Source organism: Thunnus albacares, chromosome 5 (genome assembly GCF_914725855.1).
Source record: "Thunnus albacares chromosome 5, fThuAlb1.1, whole genome shotgun sequence".
In the NCBI taxonomy this organism is placed as follows: Eukaryota; Metazoa; Chordata; class Actinopteri; order Scombriformes; family Scombridae; genus Thunnus; species Thunnus albacares.
In genome coordinates this window covers 35,272,570-35,286,151 of record NC_058110.1, presented here as the reverse complement: position 1 = coordinate 35,286,151, position 13,582 = coordinate 35,272,570, and the positions used below count along the sequence as shown (strand labels likewise).

Genomic DNA, 13,582 nt, shown 5'->3' with positions numbered 1-13,582 from the left:
AAGTCTGTGTGAAGCTTCTATTCAGCTTCAGCAGTCTGAGTTAGTCATATCAAGTGGATATCTGACACATTTACAGTCTTTTTAGCATCAAATTCCCTCTTTGTGTTTCCTCGGACAGTGTTTCCCTGTTGAGCTGCAGGTGGAAGTATAGTAACAAAAAGAGGGACTTTGGCACTAAAAAGACTGTAACGTTGAAAGATATCTACTTGATTTGACTCATTTGGACGCTGAAGCTTCATATTAGCTTCAGATAAACTTTGAAATACATTTTTTGCACAGAAGGAGGACTGTGGATTTTGTCCTCCATCACTTCCATTGTAAGGTCATTATGAAGGGATCTTCTAATGGTCAGTATGAACAGGAGGAATGATTACAGCAAGAAAAACAGCTTTAATGTTCAATTGGGCTCCTGACTGTTGTTTTTAAGGACTTGAAAAATTGCTGTCCTTTAAACTCTACAGTAATGCCGCCTTCAAATCTATTTGTATATATGACACAGTGAATTCAGCACACACGTTTGGTGTCCATCCAACACCCTTTTGTTCTCTTTTTAAAAAGTACTGAATGATTTTTGACATACAAAACAACAACATAGGTGACGGCCAAAATCTCCACCAGTTTTAAAAGTAAATGACACAACTAAATTCATGAAATCAGGACTTTAAGAAAACATCCTCTTACAGTAAATTCCACACTTTTCACACAGTGAACACGACCTGTCATACATGATACACCAAAGCAACATGTGAAACGTGATAAAGCTGCAGTTTACTGGATAATAAAACTAAAACGATTAGTTGATCGCAAGAAAAATAATCGGCAACAATTTTGAAAATCGATTAGTCGTGTCAATGATTTTTCAAGTAAAAACAATCCTCTGGTTCAAGCTTTTCAAACGTGAGAATTTTCTGCCTTTCTCTGTTTATATCATTGTTAACTGAATATCTTTGGGTTTTGGACTGTTGGTTGGACAAAGCAACATTTTTGATGTTTTCAGATATTCACTAAAATGGTAAAGGGTCTTTACTTATTTATATAGCACCTTTCTAGTCTTGCGACCACTCAAAGCCCTTTTACACTACATGCCACCATTCATACGCTGATGGCAGAGGCTGCCATTCAAGGTGCCAACCTGCTCATCTGGAGTGCTAAAGCTCATTCACACACACATTCACACACTGGTGGTGCAGCCTTCAGGAACAGTTTGGGGTTCAGTTTCTTTCCCAAGGACACTTTGACATGCGGACTGGAGGAGCCGGGGATTGATCCGCTGATCTTCCAATTAGTGGACGATCTACTTTACCTCCTTCACCATAGCCGCCCCACTACTTTTTGACATTTTATAGACTTAATCATTCAACTCAACTAATTGGTAGATTAATCAATAATGAAAATAATCATTAGTTGCAGCCTTACTGGAAAAACAATAAAGTTTGGGCCATGAAGGAATCCATCAGGTTTCCTTCCAAATTTTAACCTATGTCACAAATGTAAACATGTAAAACACAAATGTAGCAAAAATTAAGTAAAATAATACACTTTTGTTCAGCCACATACTGTATATCCATCTCTGTTAGCCCGACCACTGATGAGTCTAGTGTCTCTTTCAACAAGCTGCAGGACAAGACATGTATTCATGTTTGTAAGTTATTTAAGAAGGAAACTTTAGCAGGAAAGCTAATGTGGGTTGTTGTTCAGAGTCCGTGACTCTTGCGTTGTGTAGCAGGATGCAATCAGGCTCAGTGTGACCATCTGCTCTGCCTCTGATAGAATGAGACGTTATCTCTTTATACAAACATTTGATTTGCTGTATAGAAATAAAGACTCCAGCTACATACAGATAACTAACAATATTCTGTCATGTCATATCAGAAATATCGTAATTTAAACTAATTTTGGTCTAATTTAAATGTGTTCATCACAGGAACAAAACCTGTAGAGTCGACTTCCCCTGCCCGCTTACTGACCAACTCTCTCCTAGAAACTACATATACGACTAAAGTGCGACAGCAACTATGTTTTGCTAGAAACATGGTGTGGCTGAATCACATTTTCTCTCAACATAATGAGAAAATGTTGTTAATTAATGTATTTGTCAAGTTGCAAAAATGTTGATTACTGAATGTATGATTGAAATGTTCAGAGACAACGTACCTGATTGCTTTTTTTCCACCAAAATATCTAATGTTGCATTAAAATATCTGATGTTGCAGTGAAATGTCAGCTGGTAGAAACTCCAGCAGTATGAAAGTGTTTGTGGTTGTGTTCAGACTCTGGCAGCACTTGGTTCAGGTCAGAGAAAGATCCTGGTCTCTGTTTAATACAGAAAAAAGTCTGCAATGACTTGAAGCTCAACATGTTTATGAACATTTAAGCCACAGCAGCATCTTTCACTAACCTGAACCAAACCTGAACACACACAGGACTCAGGATGTGAACCCAGGTCTCTGCTGTCACAGTCCTGCATCTTGTAGCCCCCCCCCTACCACCCTGACCTCCTCCCTCCCACTGCAGAGACACATAGAAATGTAGCTTCATTCATTCCACGAAACGTTCCTGTGATCATCATCCAGGCAGAGATTATGTTTGAGAGTGCAGCGTCACTGGGAAACAGTTTAGTCGTAAATGACCATAATTTCTAGGAGACAGAGTTGTACTGACGTAGTTACACTTGAGAGGAGTAAAAATGTGTGTATTTAGCTCTTTCAACATCTAGATAGAATGCATCCCATCAGATTTCAATCCACATGTACTTTTGGCCTTTTTTTAGATGCTGAAGTGGCTGAGTGTGAAAGAGTAAATACAGTACAAATAGCAGCAGAAAGTTAAATTTGCTTCCTTTCAAGAACTTAAACTTGAGCAATAAAATCAGTGCTACATTTACCTGAGTATTTCCTAATAACAAAGTATTATTTCTCAATATCACAACCCATAACTTAGAGCCTAATGACAGACCAAACTACATTATGCTGTCAACAAATTGGCATGGCGGCCATTTTTACAATATATTTGGCGCAGCTGTACCTCAACACATAACTCAGGATTACAGACAGAGCTGACAGCTGCCACATCAGCATCAGAGGATCACTCGGACCTCTCCCCGAGCTATTCTTTGTCTCCATGCCTGATCTGATACGCTGTCACACCCACAAAACACTGCCAGCACAAAATCCTAACTGTAAATATAACTATGTGACAGTCTTTTAGCTGCTGTCGACACCAGATGTTGTCTTTGTGAGTGTGATCATGCTTTAACTTGGGCTAAATTAACTTTTTTAAGCTTTTCAGCACTTACTGACCAACCCACTCCCCATCCCCCCTCCACAGATCAGAGCAAACTTCACTTTAAACTTCATTTTGACACAAGGCCTCCCTACAAGATCAGTTAATAAATGCAGGATCTGCCTTAGTTTATATTGTTTGTAACATTTGCAGCAAATCTCACAAAAACCAAGTGTCTCACAGTGAAGCCGGGTCTGTTGGGGCACCAAGGTGCTGCTCTAGCCACTGAGAAGCTTGGAGGCTGAATTTTAAGACGTTTTAATTAATTCATTTGTGGATTTTGGGTGATTATTTTCTAACCATTCAGCAGCTGTCGTGCTGTTTTTTATTCCTGAATTTGCTAAAACTCCCAGCTCTCCATAGCAACGACCTCTTAGATTCACAGATACTGCACTGCATATGTATTCAGAGATATTTGAATGTATAATTTAAAGCCATTTAACATTATTTTGATGTCTTGAATTTTGTGAACTATAGACATCATATGAAACACACAGAAAGCAGCTGCGTCATCAACGTTGTGTACTCACTGTGCTGGGTTTGTCTGGTCTGAAGCTCTTAGTGGGATTTGTTTCGTCGTTGTTGCGGCGTAGTTTGTGAGGATGAGCAGAGGAACAGAATAAGTCAGCCCACAGAGCATCACCTCACTTTATAACCTCCCTGTAAAGGTCGCTGCAGCATGTGACCTCCTCTACTGCAGCTGATAGGTCTTGCTGAACGGTCATAAAAGGCCTGCTGTGGTCAGGAAGGAATACCGACATGAAGTAGAGCTAAAGCCCACATCTGCTCCCTCCTCATCACTCTTTTCTCTCTCACCTTCTGAATCTATGAGCTATCTATAGAAACTGACTGTCCACGTCCCTCTGCTCTGTGTTTCTGTCCATCGGTCTGTCCGTCTTTCTCTCTTCGTCTGACATGGACTCATTCATCATCTGGCCTCTCTCTCTCTCTCTCCTTTCACCTCCAATTAAAGATAATTCACTTATTACAACTTGGATTTTATTTTCATAGTTTTGTTCATCAGTTACAGTACAACATTGTACCATCAAGTTAACTGAAAGCAGTGGCAGGTTTACTACTTGAAATTTAAAAGGTAGATTTCATCCAAATTTAGTGCAAATTTTAACCAACTTTCCCGAAAATCTGCAAAAGTAAAAGTTCTGAATGCTTGTTTCCATCCACTGCTGTTGTGTGAATATTAGCAGATAAACAGCAGATGGCGCTAATTCTCAAGTCGGTGCCATTAAGCCGTCACAGAAGAAGAGGACACATCGAGAAGACGTCATTAAAAAAGTGGCAGTCAAAGCTCAAACGATGGAAAACTGTATGGAAAACATGATAGAGTTTTTTTTTTTTTTTTTTTTACAAATTTTCAGCGTTTCCTTTCAGGGTTTTTTTCGTGCAAATTAAAAATGCAAAGGCTGTGGTTTTACTGACGTGACAACTGTTGCTGGCAGATTTGATCAAGTCTGTAAGTTTGTGGAAAATGAAAAAAATGAAGGTACTTCAGCCTCAAGCTGTGGTTCACACACAAGTCCACAGCGGATGTTTTCTAACCTGTAACCTCACAAAGTAACATCTAAGATAATCTAATTCTTAGCTTTGGATGTAATGCTAGGCTAATAAAACTATATAGCTAAGCATGTTAATGTTAGCCACTTGTGTTTTTGTCATTATCAGTAACAGAAATGATGGACAAAGGTATGACAATAAGACCCACATTGTAATAAACCAGAATAACCCAAACATAGGCTCCATCCTAAGCTCTCTTCATCCCTTTCCCTTCCACTCGCCCTCTCTGTAATCCCCCATCAGTGAATGACAGTTATGAATGAGGCAGTGACACACACCATGTTTCATTCAACAGCATGGCAGCAGTGTACTGTGAGATTTAATTTCTCTGTGGGAAATGATCGATAAGCTGTGGGATTAAACAGCTTGTTTCAGTTTAAGTTCTGTATTTAGTGCATAAGTATTACCTGTTAAAGTTGCTTAAAGTATAACTAGAAGTGCTTGTTTGGCAGAAAATCAGACTGTGACTGATGTATTAAATATATTTAACAAAGTACATCATTAACAGTGATGAGTCAGTGCATAGACAGTAGACAGCATTTTATAGCTGTAGCCACGTGAGGTGGAGCTAGTTTGAACTGCTTTGTGAGGCTCACAAGATAAATCTAAGCAGTCTTAAGAGGATAGATTGAGTAGAAAAGAAGAAAAAACAGTCATGCTTAATGAAGATGACTTTTCTTAATCTTTGTGTCTTTTGAACGTTTATTTGAAACCATGTGAGGGAAAATGTCTTTGTGGTGGAACTGCAAACAACTCATAGACATCTGAAACATGACAAAGAGACACAAACACAAACTGATTTTTTTTTTAAGAGGCCACAAGCCAAAAAGTTTGTGAACTGCTGGTTTAATCTTTAATAATGCAGTGCCATTTATAAGCTTATCATTACGTTATTTTATATAAAAATTTTAGCCTGAAAAGTAACTAAAGCTGTCAAATAACTTTAGTGGAGTAGAAAGTACAATATTTCCCTCTGAAATGTAGTGGAATGGAAGTATAAAGTAGTATCAGTTGGATGTACTAGGAAAGTACAAGTACCTTAGGTTTGTACAGTACCTGAGTAAATGTCAGTGTAGGCGACACAGGACCTCTGGGATTTTATTTTTTCTGTTGAAGCCTACAGAACATTTTCATGAATGGTATTGCTCGGACACAGCTTTTATCCAAGTTTATTGACTATTTCAGATAAACTATCAAAAATATTTATCTTTAAGGTCATCATGTGGTAAGGAGTGCGAGGAGTCAGTGGCCTGGGAAGAGTTAGTCTGTTGTATCACTGTATAAACAGCTAACCTTGCAGCGATGCCAACAGCTGTAAAACAGCTGTTTCAAGAAACAAAAATTAAAAATGTGCAACAGAAAGTGAGACAAAAACTCGACCAAAATGTCTTTAGATGCACCAGCTGTTTGTAAATCCACCAATAAGTTCTTAATAACTCGTCTCAAACTAGTAGTTTACTGAATCAGGGTGCGCCTTTAAACTCGTTGTATCCAGTAAACATTTTAGTGATGTGTGAATCAGTGGATAACTGTAGAATAACTCCCATAAATAACAGTTTTAGTTGCCAAAAGATAAAACAAACATAACTTCCAATCCTCTGTGAATGTAGATGTGACTTTGTTTTATTTCTATCTGCATACCTGCAGAAATATGTGTGTTTTAGAATTAGTAGTATTCATGTAGGTTTTTTTCTGTGAAATGTAGTGTCAGGTCAGATACTGTATGTCAACCATATTCCTATGAAAGTTGCTCAGTGGTGCATGAAACCAAAAAAAAAAGATATTACCCAGATGTTGCTCATTCTTCCATCTTTTTGGGCCTGAAGAGCATGCTCAGTAGAGACTTCCACTGGCCGAGCTGGCTGACTTCCTGTTGGCTCCTCGTTCACTTGAATGGGAATAAAATAATTGAATTGTTCAGGTCTTTTAGACTTTCCAAATGTTATCAGACGGAATGGATCAAATTCTGATGATAAAACGAGTCATTTCACTCAGAAACACTTATTCACTGCTGAACAGTCGCTCCTTTTCCAATGATTGTGTGTGGGGGATAATGTGTTTTGGGCCAGTGTGCATTAAATGACAGACAGGAAGTTGTAATTAGACAGTTTGGCCACTATAGTATGTCAGTTTTGGCTTCACAGCCTGGCGCTGCTCCTGGGGGGGTTAGTTGGTTCATTCAGCTAGCTTAGCAACAGTTCCACCTGCAGTTAGCGACAACTCATACATAACAACTAGTTTATGGTGCAACCGGTTTTAATTTAGTGATGCTTAATATCTGCATGTAGTAAACACTGACGTCTGGCTGAGTTTGAACTTATAACCAGCTGGTATAACTGCATGCAGATGACTAAAATGTGTCTAAAGCAAATATAGATTTTTGTCAAAAACCTTAAACAGAATCAGGTGCAAGAGTAACACTGATTCCTGCGGAGGACCTTTTCTCCTGCTGCTGTTGTGTGGCTGAGCCCTCTGTGACCCTTTGTGTTTATAGGTGTTTTATAAATAAAGATTTACTCACAGACTTACTGCTGATGCCGCTGCACATTTCTCTCTAAGCCCTCCATCCATCCACCCATCCTCCCATCCCTAGCAGCTGCCTCTCTCCTCCCTCCATCCCTTCATTTCTTCATCCCTCCGTACATCAGCTGTCTCTATGACAGAGGAAGAAAAATAAACGAGTGGAGGATGGATTGTTCCATTTCCCAGAGAGCTTTGACTTTCTCCTGGAAAAGGACAAAAGATCTGCATGCTGCATCTATTTCTCTCCATCTCTCGTTCTCAGTGGTGGAAGAAGCACTCAGATCATTTACCAATAGTATCAATGCAGCAGTGTAGAAATACTCTGTTACAAGTCCTGCATGAAAACTCCTCCTATAGCAAAAGTACATAAGTATTATGAGCTTGATGTAGTTAAAGTATTGCAGTAAAAGTACATAAGTATTATGAGCTTGATGTAGTTAAAGTATTGCAGTAAAAGTACATAAGTATTATGAGCTTGATGTAGTTAAAGTATTGCAGTAAAAGTACATAAGTATTATGAGCTTGATGTAGTTAAAGTATTGCAGTAAAAGTACATAAGTATTATGAGCTTGATGTAGTTAAAGTATTGCAGTAAAAGTACATAAGTATTATGAGCTTGATGTAGTTAAAGTATTGCAGTAAAAGTACATAAGTATTATGAGCTTGATGTAGTTAAAGTATTGCAGTAAAAGTACATAAGTATTATGAGCTTGATGTAGTTAAAGTATTGCAGTAAAAGTACATAAGTATTATGAGCTTGATGTAGTTAAAGTATTGCAGTAAAAGTAGTGGTTTGGTCCCTCTGACTGATATATTATTATATATGACATCATTAGATTATTAATAGTGAAGCATCAGTGTTAGAGCAGCATGTTACTGTTGTAGCTGCTGGAGGTGGAGCTAGTTTACACTACTTTATATACAGTTAGCTAGTTTAGTCCAGTGGTTCCCAACCTAGGGGTCGGGCCCCTCCAAAGGGTCAGCAGATAAATCTGAGGGGTGGTGAGATGATTAATGGGAGAGGAAAGAAGAAAAAACAAAGTTCTGATACACAAATCTGTTTTCAGTTTTTGGACTTTTTCTCTAATCTTTGATTTTTGCTGAAATATTGGATCATTTGAACATTTATTGAAATGAAAGCATGTGAGAAGTTTAGAGGGAAAAATCACTATTTGGTGGAGCTGTTAACAACTCATAGACATGTGAAATGTGACCCCGACTACACACTGCTTTATGTAAGACGTCAAAAGACAAAAAGGTTGGAAACCATCTTTAACAATGTGTTGTATTTTAAAAACTTGTTATATTATCCATTGTGTCAAATCTTCATCTGAAAAGTAACTAAAGCTGTCAAATAAATGTAGTGGAGTAGAAAGTACAATATTTCCCTCTGAAATGTAGAAAGTAGCATCACATGGAAATACTCAAGTAAAGTACAAGTACCTCAAAATTGTAACTAAGTACAGTAGTTGAGTAAATGTACTTAGTTACTTTCCATCACTGAAAAGAAGAAACCAGAGGAATCTGTCAGCATGGTTTACTCTTTGTCATCTGTCTCTCTTCACCTCCTTTCCTTTCCTTTCTCTCTCTCTCTCTCTCTCTCTCTCTCTCTCTCAGCAGTTGTCCCTCCTCTTGATTCTCTCTAATCCAGGATAACTTTGTTTGAAGCCTAAATACTGACTCACACACCCATAATACCCGACAGACCTGCAGTTCACACATGAACACTCTCACACAGCTGCACACACTCCTGTAACACTAACACTGACTCATCTCTCCAGTCTTTTGTTTGCTTTGTAGTCCTCCAGATCTATCTTTAGATATATGATCACAGTTTTTTAGAAATGTTATAATTGTAACAGCCGTAATTATCAACTGGGGTACTGAAACTACTAAACATATGTTTTATATGAGGTCAGAGGTATAGAACAATGACAGCACCACACAGTGACACACATTAAAGTCAGTTAGTTGTCCATAATGTGCAGAATAGAGCTGGAGTTGGTTAAATGACTGCAGTTATTTTTAAGTCTCTATGACAGTAAACTGCATATCTTTGGGTTGTGGACATTTGAGGAGGTCATCTTTGGGGAACACTGATCCATATTTTTCACCATTTTCTGACATTCCAACCCAGTATCACACTTATAATACACCCGCCAATCCACTAGAGTATAGCGTGTCGGTGTCACATTTTACATCACCCAGGCATGAAAACTACATCCATGTATGAAGGTGCAGTACCAGCAAGGGGCAACGGCACGGGACACTAACATGACACTTGCGGTTAGAAGTTGGAAGCGAACAGCAGCTTTCTGCAGCAAAGTCTGATAAGTCCACTTTTTGTACACTTACACGGTGTCACGCGTATTACGTGCTTTGGCGTGACACCTACCATATAGCGGATGGAGAGTGAAAAATTGTCCAGATATACTACGAGCGACGTTTCAGTGCTGAACGTGAGTACGGAGGACTGGATCTAGTGGAGGGACAGAGGTGCTGCTCTCCAACAGAGCTCTAATCCAGAACGTCGTCTCTTTGAATTCTCAGTTTTCTTCATCAATTGTTTTGTTTTTTAAGATCATTGGGATCATTTTTGTACCTAACTAATTAAAGGACGGGTTCACGGTTTTTCAAGTGTGTGTTAAACCAGCAGTCAGGTGTCCATAGTAACAGTGAAAGAGGTTTTCCTCGCTGTAATCATTCCTCCTGTTCATACTGGATATTAAAAGATCCTTCAAATGTGCTTTCAATGGAAGTGATGGAGGCCAAAATCCACAGTGTGTCCACACAGTCATTTAAAAGTCTGTGTGAAGCTTCTATTCAGCTTCATCAGTCTGAGTTAGTCATATCAAGTGGATATCTGACACATTTACAGTCTTTTTAGCATCAAATTCCCTCTTTGTGTTTCCTCGGACAGTGTTTCCCTGTTGAGCTGCAGGTGGAAGTATAGTAACAAAAAGAGGAACTTTGGCACCAAAAAGACTGTAACGTTGAAAGATATCTACTTGATTTGACTTATTTGGACGTGGAGGAATGATTACAGCAAGAAAAACAGCTTTAATGTTCATTTGAGCTTTTGACTGTTGGTTTAAGACAGTTATAAAAAATTGTGAACCCGTCCTTTAAAGCTGATCAATACTTTTGCATAAAGTTTCCATTCACACTCTGACTTTAAGAGGAGATTTTACCTAACATAACTGGTACACTTTTACTTGCTTGTGCCAGTAATTCAGTAATTTAATGGCACACACACAGCCAACTGTATATGAGGTGGTCATGCTGTACAGATTACATTTACACCTGCTGAGACCCGATCACAATGAGTGTGTTTACATGCACACTAGTATCCTGGTTATGATCGGGTTTTGGGAGTATCCTGGTCATGTTTTGCGCATGTAAAGACCTGATCCAGGTTTCCGAAAATGAGATGGTGAGAAATCAAGATACAACTGCACACAGTTGATTGAAAGCCTGGATAGTGTTAGAATCATGTTAAAAGGGATATTAATAACCAGGTTTCTCATGTAAACATCATATCCCAAATATGATCAAAACTAGGATAAGACTTGATACTAGTGCACATGTAAATGCACTCAATGAGAGTCTGACCACCTGGTCTGTCCAATCTGATCACAGTCCAATCACAATGCATTCTGAGAGCATTTACAACTGCATTAACGTGCAACCAGCAGCTCCCACGTCATGAGGCTGAAGTACCTTAAAGTGCCACAGATGGCTGCTAGCTGCTCTAACTGACTCCCATTCAAAAAGCCTCAACTTCTCTCTAGAAATACTGAGTCAATCATTGTTTCCAACGAGTCATTCTGGTCTCAATCTCTAAATTCAGACCCTCTAATAAATGAGCTGATGGTCATTTTGGACATTATTGCTCCATTAATAAGATCTGAAGACTTATAGTAGCTTTGACGTCTGCCATGTGGGCGTTGATTGACAGCTGTGATTGACAGTTGGCTCACCTGCTGCTCCCCCCCGGCTCCAGGACTCTGAGTCTGATACACTGAGTCGAACTATTGTTGTAATATTTCACTAAGTTTAATGTTACTCGATTATGATACCTGCCCTGTTAGCACAGTCTGTAACTTTACCTTCAGTTGGAGGTATCGGGGTGTAAACACCCTGCACTTGTTTGGAAGGACTTGGATCTAAATGCATGAGCTGCAACTCTGGGCTTCAAAGTGGCTCCAATTAAACCAGCTGGTGACGTCACACCTGGCTATATCTATCTGTATGTACAGACTGTGGTTTTTCTTTATCCAGATACTGACTGCATGTTAATGCCGGGTGTAAAGCAGGCATATGAGACCACTGTGTTGGAATATCCAATCATACATATTCATGCACAGATTCCTGGCAGATTACTTTGTACTGTGAGCAGTGTATAATTAATCTTCTAACTACGTGATTATGGACACAGAGGATAAAATAATTGTCGCCATGTTGAAAAAATCCTTCCTCATACCATTATAAACCTCTGTGCAGTGTTTTGGCATCTGATAAGCCTTCAGATTCATGGAGCTATTAATCAAATTGTCTGTCATGGATTGAATTCCATCGTTCTGCAGGTACACAACGCAGCTCTTTGCATTTTCCTCCAACACACAACACACACGTTTTCAGCCTAAAAACACAGTAACAGGCGTCATTATGTACATGAACGTAAAGGAGACAGTTTTGATAATAAATTATAATATGAATAATACACACAGTGAACTGTAGCCTTTTAGACACACACACACACACATTCACATACACCACTTGTGCAGTGTTAATACCAATATAACACCTCATAAACCCGCTATATATGAGCCAGACTGCACACTCACACACCTGTCATACCAAGCGCAGCTCACACACACACACACACACACACACACAAAAAGGGAGTTCAGTCAAACAATAGGATGATGCTATAAACTTATTTTAGTTGAACAACAGAGAGACGCCACAAGAACCCTGAGCTAGTCCCCTCAATCCCCCTGCTGTCACTCAGACTGCCACAACTGTACACACACACACAGACACACACACACACACACACGTACGCTGTAGTCTGTATGTTTGATCGGATCCTCTCCGACACGGATCCTCTGCTACCCACAGTCCCCTCATCACCATTTTCCCTTGTTTTTATTTCAGTAGTTGTGAAGACATAAAATTAGCCGCTAATTCACAAGAAAACTAAATCAGACATTATTTATTTATTTAATGTTTATTTGTGTAGGGACACATATATATCATGAACCACACACCACAGCATTTATAGTCCAAGCTAGTTTGTGATGCTAGGCCGTCCCCGGGATGATGAATCTTTAAAATACATAAAACTCAAACAAAATACAAACAAAACAGCACAAAACAAACAATTTACAAACAATGAGACAAGGAGCTGGTCCCTCATGACTACACGACTGATCCCTCTTTAGAAACTGTTTCCACTGATCCATTTTGACTTCTGTGGGTAAAGAGTTCCAGATCAGAGTGCTGATCCAAAAAGAAAAAGCCGCCCGTCCGAGTGAGGATTTATGAAAAGCCACCTTACAATTCCTAACTGATGCTCCTCGTGTTACTGAGCCTGAAACCCTGCGAGGAACCAGCAGGTCACTGAGCACCTGAGGAGCCGGTTATAGGTATTTATAGATAGATGAGTTTATGGTGAACATATTTAATAAAATGGTCAAAACAACATGTAGTTAACATATTTAATTTCTTAAGAACATGGCAGTGATGTGATCTTACCGTTGGTGATCTTATATGCAGTATATCGATGATATGAAGTGACCAAGAAGAACCACAATAACTTAAATGTGAAAAGATCATGGAATGCATAAAACTATTTGCATTAGACCTGAGGACAGAGTCAGCAGCAGCAACTTTTTTTTATTTTTTATTTTTAAATTAAACCCAATTAGCTGCTTGCTTCAATAGTTGTTGCGGTTTGGTTTCACAGAAAAACATGTCATCAGGAGCTGTGTCTGTCTGGAGTCTTAGTTCAGAAGTAAGTCAATAGGCTGCACTTTACATTTGACTTTGCATCCGAGAGTCACAATTTTCATTAAAATTCATACCCTTTAAGGGGAAATATTCTGTTATTTGAGGCTAAGTACCAATAAAGCATTGTGACACTGACCAGCGGATCCATCGACTGAGAGGAAATAAAACTGAAGTATAATCGTCTTTCACT

General features: G+C 39.0%; 1 protein-coding gene across 1 annotated transcript in view; it reads right to left on the bottom strand.

Moving 5' to 3' along the window:
* LOC122981768 (polymeric immunoglobulin receptor-like) overlaps positions 1-13,582 on the bottom strand; it is a 724,120-nt gene that overhangs the window by 633,044 nt on the left and 77,494 nt on the right. The gene's annotated exons all lie outside the window — the stretch shown is intronic.